Genomic DNA, 7,583 nt, shown 5'->3' with positions numbered 1-7,583 from the left:
CTTCAAATGCTACCTTTCTGTAATGATCAATAACCCCAGATGACAGAAGCATGATTCTTTCAAGAGTCTCCTGATCAGAGAGGCTGTTTGAGCCTGAACCGTATCACATGGTCCATCAGCGGCGCTGCGACGGCCTCGCCCTGTGTGTGTGGCTGTGACATCGGCTGGCAGTAGACCACATCACCAGGTTTCTGTGCTTCAGGGTCAAGCTCTCTGCAGTTTTGTGTTGTTTACACTGATGTGGTGTGGACAGTTATGAGGCAGCTTGATTTATTTCCCAGAGTGCAATGCTCTGCTGCTGATCCATCAAAAGACATCGCCCCGTTGTTCCTCCTCATCTCTGCTGGATTTCATGTCTCTTTATTCCATTCAGTTCATCAGATTCTCACACACAAGAACAAGATCAGAGAAAGCAGCACTTTGTTAGAAGGCTTTTAGGAATCATTTTAGAGGAGAAACCTGCAGGCCTGCAAAGTCAGTGAGGAAACATCTGCATAAAAATGACATGAAACATCAACGTGGAACCAGCTGATCTCTAAAAGATCGAGAACCGGGGGGTGTGTTCCAACTACAGGGGGATCACACTCCTCAGCCTCCCTGGTAAGGCCTACGCCAGGGTATTGGAGAGGAGAGTCCGGTCGATAGTCGAACCTCAGCTTCAGGAGGAACAGTGTGGTTTTCGTCCCGGCCGTGGAACACTGGACCAGCTCTCTACCCTCGACAGGGTACTCGAGGGTTCATGGGAGTTTGCCCAACCGGTCCACATGTGTTTTGTGGACCTGGAGAAGGCATTCGACTGTGTCCTTCATGATGCCCTGTGGGGGGTGCTCCAGGAGTATGGAGTCGGGGGCCCTTTATTAGGGGCCATCCGGTCTCTGTACAAGCGGAGCAGGAGTTTGGTCCACATTGCCGGCACTAAGTCGGACCTGTTCCCAGTGCATGTTGGACTCCGGCAGGGCTGCCCTTTGTCACCGGTCCTGTTCATAACTTTTATGGACAGGATTTCTAGGCGTAGCCAAGGGCCGGAGGGGGTCTGGTTTGGGGACCAGTGGATTTCGTCTCTTCTTTTTGCAGATGGGGTGGTCCTGCTGGCCCCCTCTAGCCAAGACCTACAGCATGCGCTGGGGCGTTTCGCAGCCGAGTGTGAAGCAGCTGGGATGAAGATCAGCTCCTCCAAGTCCGAGGCCATGGTTCTCGACCGGAAATGGGTGGCTTGTCCTCTTCAGGTTGGAAGGGAGTCCCTGCCTCAAGTGGAAGAGTTTAAGTATCTCGGGGTCTTGTTCACGAGTGAGGGAAGAATGGAGCGGGAGATCGACATATGGATCGGTGCGGCTGCCACAGTAATGGGGGCGCTGTGCCGGTCCATTGTGATTGAAGAGAGAGCTGAGACGAAAAGCAAAGCTCTCCATTTACTGGTCGGTCTACGTTCCTACCCTCACCTATGGCCATGAACTTTGGGTGATGACCAAAAGAACGAGATCCCGGATACATGCGGCTGAAATGAGCTTCCTCCGTAGGGTGGCCGGGCACTCCCTTAGAGATAGGGTGAGGAGGTCGGCCATCCGGGAGGAGCTCGGAGTAGAGCCGCTACTCCACATCGAGAGGAGCCAGTTGAGGTGGCTTGGGCATCTATACCGGATGCCTCCTGGACGCCTTCTTCGGGAGGTGTTCCAGGCACATCCCACCAGGAGGAGGTCCAGGGGACGGCCCAGGACACGCTGGAGGGACTATGTCTCTCGGCTGGCCTGGGAACGCCTTGGGCTCCCCCTGGAGGAGCTGGAGGAGGTGTCTGGGGAGAGGGACGTCTGGGTGTCTCTGCTGAGTCTGCTGCCCCCGCGACCCGGTCCCGGATAAAGCAGAAGACGACGAGTAACTAGTCCGAGGTTGAAATTTCAAGTAGGATAGCTCAAACTGAGACCAACTTTCCAATTTCAAATCAGAAAATTCTGTCATATAATGCTGAGTTTTGATTGAGGAACCTGCTGTAAAAACCTGAAAGTCCAGATTTATTAAAGGGTTCTAGATCTGGTGTGATGATCTACAAGTTTAACCCAAAAGTTCTGTTTTAATCAGGTTCAGAATATACATGAACCCAAACATGATGTGGTTTATTTGTTTTAACTGTGTTTAAAATGAAATGAAGTTACAGACAAATGGGGAAATGAATGTGATATTTTTACCTTGTTCTGAAAGAAAACTAAGTTTTTCTTTCTGGTGCCACAACAGGTTCTCTCTGCAGCTGCTTCAGCCTGAATGCTGCTTGAAAATCCTTGGAATAAAAGTCATAATTCTGGAGGAATGTGGTTCTCTTTGTGTGAAAAGCCTTGAAACCTTGAACATACTGAGTTCTGTGCTCATTAAACCTTCGCACTGGTTCAGGAACAGCAAACGTCTCTGAGCAAAAGTACATTTAAATGATTTCAGAAAAAAGAAACTGCAGATAAACCAGAATAGAGACAATTTTATGGTTGTAAAGATGTCATGATGGGACATACAGTATGATGGACATCACAGGACACTGCAGGAAGTCACATCATCAGCAACAATCCCAGGTGGTCTTCAACCAACATCTTCCAAGCATTTTCTTCATCTTGGTGATTAATAACAAACATTCTGATCACGACGGAACATCAACCTATCTGATTATCTCTCTGTCACGTCACCAGCTCTGCATCTGTAGATATCTGCTGAGTCCAAAATGCAAGACCACTTCAAAACCAACATAAACCTGCCAGAAGTCAGATTTTCTTCCTCAGATAGTGAATCCTCCACAAGCAGAACACTGGATCAGAACCACTGGGATTACATCACATGACCCTGAGTTTCTTTTTTGTGGACCTTAGCTCTGCCTTCAGCTGTCCTATCAATCGTTCTCCATAACAAACTGTCCACCTTCACCCTTCCAGCATCCATGTGTCAGAACTTCCTGACAGACCCACAAGGCTGGAAAAATCCCCAACCAACTCCAAGACAATCAGCACTGGTGCTCCTCAGGGATGTGTGTGCTCCCTCCACACTGACGGCTGCCCCTCCACATGCTTTCCTGGGATGATCACTATGTTTGCAGACGACACGTCATTTGTCCAGGGTGGTGATGAGTCTGTGCAGATAGGATGAAGTTCCTTTAGCTCCATGGCTGCTGTAGAATCGTCAGATTCTTGAGCACCACCATCCATCGAGACCTGAAGTGGACAACCATCATCAGGTCAATCCTCAGAAGGCCCAACAGATACTTTAGCTGAAGAAGTTCCATCCCCATCCAGGATCTGTAGCCTTCCAGAAAAAAACGACAAAGAGTAACACAAATAATTGCAGTTCCCTCTGGCCGAGGACATGGACTGATGGAGGTGATCTCCTCACAAAGAGCTTTAAATCACTGAACACTGAGAACTACAACATGAGGATGCAAAAACATCTTCACCTCATGAATAAAGTTACCCTCATTTACACAACTGTAACTCCTAATAGGATCTCTTTCATGCTCTTTCATGTGGTTCTGCAAACCGGTGGCCCAGTTCTGTTTGTTCTGCAGCACATGATGCAGTCTGCCTGTACCTTAGTTTCCTGTTGTTACCTGTGTTGCTGTGAAGCCATGGATGTTCTGGATGCTTCAGAACAATCCCTCCTGTGTGGACCAAACAAAAACACATCCTGAAGCAGATTCAGAGAGAAGCTGGCTGCTTCATGGACATTTTACATCGTTAGGAAACAGATCAGTTTTAAAGAAAATGAGCTCCATAAATGTCTCGTCAAGAACCTTGCAGATGCTGCTCATTTCTTCTCAGATTCTCACACAGAAGATTCATCTGCCTGACCTTCTCTGACTCTTTACTGGGATATTGACCTTTTTATGCAGTTATTATTTCTGACATTTGTCTGGCTGCAGAGAATCGAAGCCAGAACCACGAGGTGAGGCGGGTTACTGCAGGTTAACATGACAGACGGCTCACATCATGCTTAGAAGATCTTATTCATTTCCTCTGAATCTGTTGTTAAAAGCATTCCTGGAGCCTGGACTAAAGGAAACAAGCCAGGATAAAGGAAAGGAAACTTCTCCATGCTGAAGGTGACAAACCCATCATGGAACTCCCATTTATATCAGTGCTGCTGCTCACTTAGTAAAACATCTAATATATTCGTTTTATTTTAACATGCAGAACAGCTGATTCTCCTATAAAGCACCAGCTGAGGGACCCACATGGTGAAAATTACATGAGGGGGATTAAGACTTAGTTCCTTTGGGATGGTTACAGGTTACTTCATGTTGAACAGTGGTTAGCACTGGTTAGTACTTCACAGCATCAAGCTCCTGGGATCCAATCTTGGCCAATGACTTCCTGTGTGGAGTTTGCATGTTCTCCCCATAGATCAGTGGGCTTCCTCCCACAGTCCAATCACATGCATGCTGGGTAAACTGGGATTTCCTTATTGTGTGAGGGTGTAAATGACTTATTACTGGATTCAATCCAAACACAATACCACAGAGAAATATTGTTGATGGATGGATGGACTCATGTGAGAGAAACAACCAAAACTGCAAAGGTACAAAATAATGAAGTGGTGAAATAAGCAGCACTCAGAATATTGTTGTCCAGGTTTGGCCAGCACAAGAACCGTGGTGCCTTTTAAATGGACTCAATCAAATGTGTTTTAAATTGAATAAAAAGGCATAAAATGTGGATGATGTGGGAAATAGTATATATTCTGTGTTGGACAAGGTCCAAGCTGATCTAAGTTGGTCCAGTTGGTTTGAAATAGTGAAATAGTCCTTTAATCTGATTGTCCAATCTGTGAAACTTCAGCACTGAGTTTTCTGTCCTAAGCTGCTGTGAACTGATGTTAGAACAGCATTTCTTGTGTCTTACTGACAAACATGATATTTCTGGAGGCCTGAGAAGTTTCCCCACACAGCGGTTCTGTGGTTCCTTTCAGTCCAAACAGAAACCGGATCAACCTGCAGGGCAGCTTTCAATGAATCTGCTCTCATCCTGAGAGTCCCACAGGAGGGTTTAGGGGAAAGTTGGTTAAACCATTGCTGAAATGTAATATTGACTCGTTCAGTGAGAGCTTAAAGGAGCACAGCAGTGACACTTTTATTAACATGATGAATGGCTTCTGGATGGGACATCTTGTCCTGCCTCCAACAGAAAACTCTGATTTATGATCATTTCTGAGTCGGCTGTCACAAAACAATAGCAGGCGGAATTATCGGGATTTGAGGATCTCTGCAGAACAAATTAATGATCCCACCACACAGCTGGACTCCAGCACCCTGTTTCAGGACTTTCATCACTTCATCATGAAGGTGTAATTCAGAAGCACTAAAGGAATCTGCGAGTGTCACTCAGAGAAGAAATAATCACTGCTTTTATCATGTTAAGGAGCAGCTTTATCACTGAAGGTGAAGAGCTGAGGAGGTCTGAGGCTCTTCTTATAAGCACCACTTCAACATCACTCATCAGGATGGAAATCCCCTTCTGGCTTCAATTTACTCAGAACCAAACTGAATTTATCTCCATCACCAGGAGCTCAGAACTTCAAAGATATGCTGGATTTATCAGAGAAACAATGTGGGCGTCTCCACCTGCGGTTCTGGATGAAACAGACCAGCTAACATTAAACTATAAAGTAAACAAAGACTGGGTCTTACTCCACAGGTCTGAACCTGACATCATTAGACAGTTTCTACCTGGAAATAAGCAGTTTTCCTCATCCAGACTGTTGTCTTTCATGTTTAAGCATGTGATGCTCAATATTCTTAATTATGTTTTATTTCACTTCAGCATCAGAAATCAAATCATAACGATCGTTGTGAGATGAATTTCATTCATTCATTCATTCATTCATTCATTCATTCATCCATTCATTCATTCATCCATTCATTCATTCATTCATTCATTCATTCATTCATTCATTCATCCATTCATTCATTCATTCATCCATTCATTCATTCATTCATTCATTCATCCATTCATTCATTAATTCATCCATTCATTCATTAATTCATCCATCCATTCATTCATTCATTCATCCATTCATTCATTCATCCATCCATTCATTCATTCATTCATTCATTCATTCATTCATTCATCCATCCATTCATTCATTCATCCATCCATTCATTCATCCATTCATTCATTCATTCATTCATCCATCCATTCATTCATTCATTCATTCATTCATCCATTCATTCATCCATTCATTCATTCATTCATTCATTCATTCATCCATTCATTCATTCATTCATCCATTCATTCATCCATTCATTCATTCATTCATTCATCCATCCATTCATTCATCCATCCATTCATTCATTCATTCATTCATTCATCCATTCATTCATTCATTCATTCATCCATTCATTCATTCATCCATCCATTCATTCATTCATTCATTCATTCATTCATTCATTCATCCATCCATTCATTCATTCATCCATCCATTCATTCATTCATCCATTCATTCATTCATTCATTCATCCATCCATTCATTCATTCATTCATTCATTCATCCATTCATTCATCCATTCATTCATTCATTCATTCATTCATCCATTCATTCATTCATCCATTCATTCATCCATTCATTCATTCATTCATCCATCCATTCATTCATTCATCCATCCATTCATTCATTCATTCATTCATTCATCCATTCATTCATCCATCCATTCATTCATTCATTCATTCATCCATTCATTCATTCATTCATTCATTCATCCATCCATTCATTCATCCATTCATTCATTCATTCATCCATTCATTCATTCATTCATTAATTCATTCATTCATTCATTCATTCATTCATTCATCCATTCATTCATCCATCCATTCATTCATTCATTCATTCATTCATTCATCCATTCATTCATTCATTCATTAATTCATCCATTCATTCATTCATTCATTCATCCATCCATTCATTCATCCATTCATTCATTCATTCATTCATCCATTCATTCATTCATTCATTAATTCATCCATTCATTCATTAATTCATCCATCCATTCATTCATTCATTCATTCATCCATTCATTCATTCATTCATTCATTCATCCATTCATTCATTCATTCATTCATTCATTCATCCATCCATTCATTCATTCATTCATCCATTCATTCATTCATTCATCCATCCATTCATTCATTCATTCATTCATTCATTCATCCATTCATTCATTCATTCATCCATCCATTCATTCATTCATTCATCCATTCATTCATTCATCCATTCATTCATTCATTCATCCATTCATTCATCCATTCATTCATCCATTCATTCATTCATTCATTCATTCATCCATCCATTCATTCATTCATTCATTCATCCATTCATTCATTCATTCATCCATCCATTCATTCATTCATCCATCCATTCATTCATTCATTCATCCATTCATTCATTCATTCATTCATCCATCCATTCATTCATTCATTCATTCATCCATTCATTCATTCATTCATTCATTCATTCATCCATTCATTCATCCATCCATTCATTCATTCATTCATCCATTCATTCATTCATTCATTCATCCATTCATTCATTCATTCATTCATCCATTCATTCATTCATTCATCCAT

The sequence above is a fragment of the Girardinichthys multiradiatus genome, chromosome 20 (assembly GCF_021462225.1).
Source record: "Girardinichthys multiradiatus isolate DD_20200921_A chromosome 20, DD_fGirMul_XY1, whole genome shotgun sequence".
In the NCBI taxonomy this organism is placed as follows: domain Eukaryota; kingdom Metazoa; phylum Chordata; class Actinopteri; order Cyprinodontiformes; family Goodeidae; genus Girardinichthys; species Girardinichthys multiradiatus.
The sequence above is the reverse complement of the archived record's forward strand: the minus strand, read 5'-3'. Positions refer to the sequence as shown.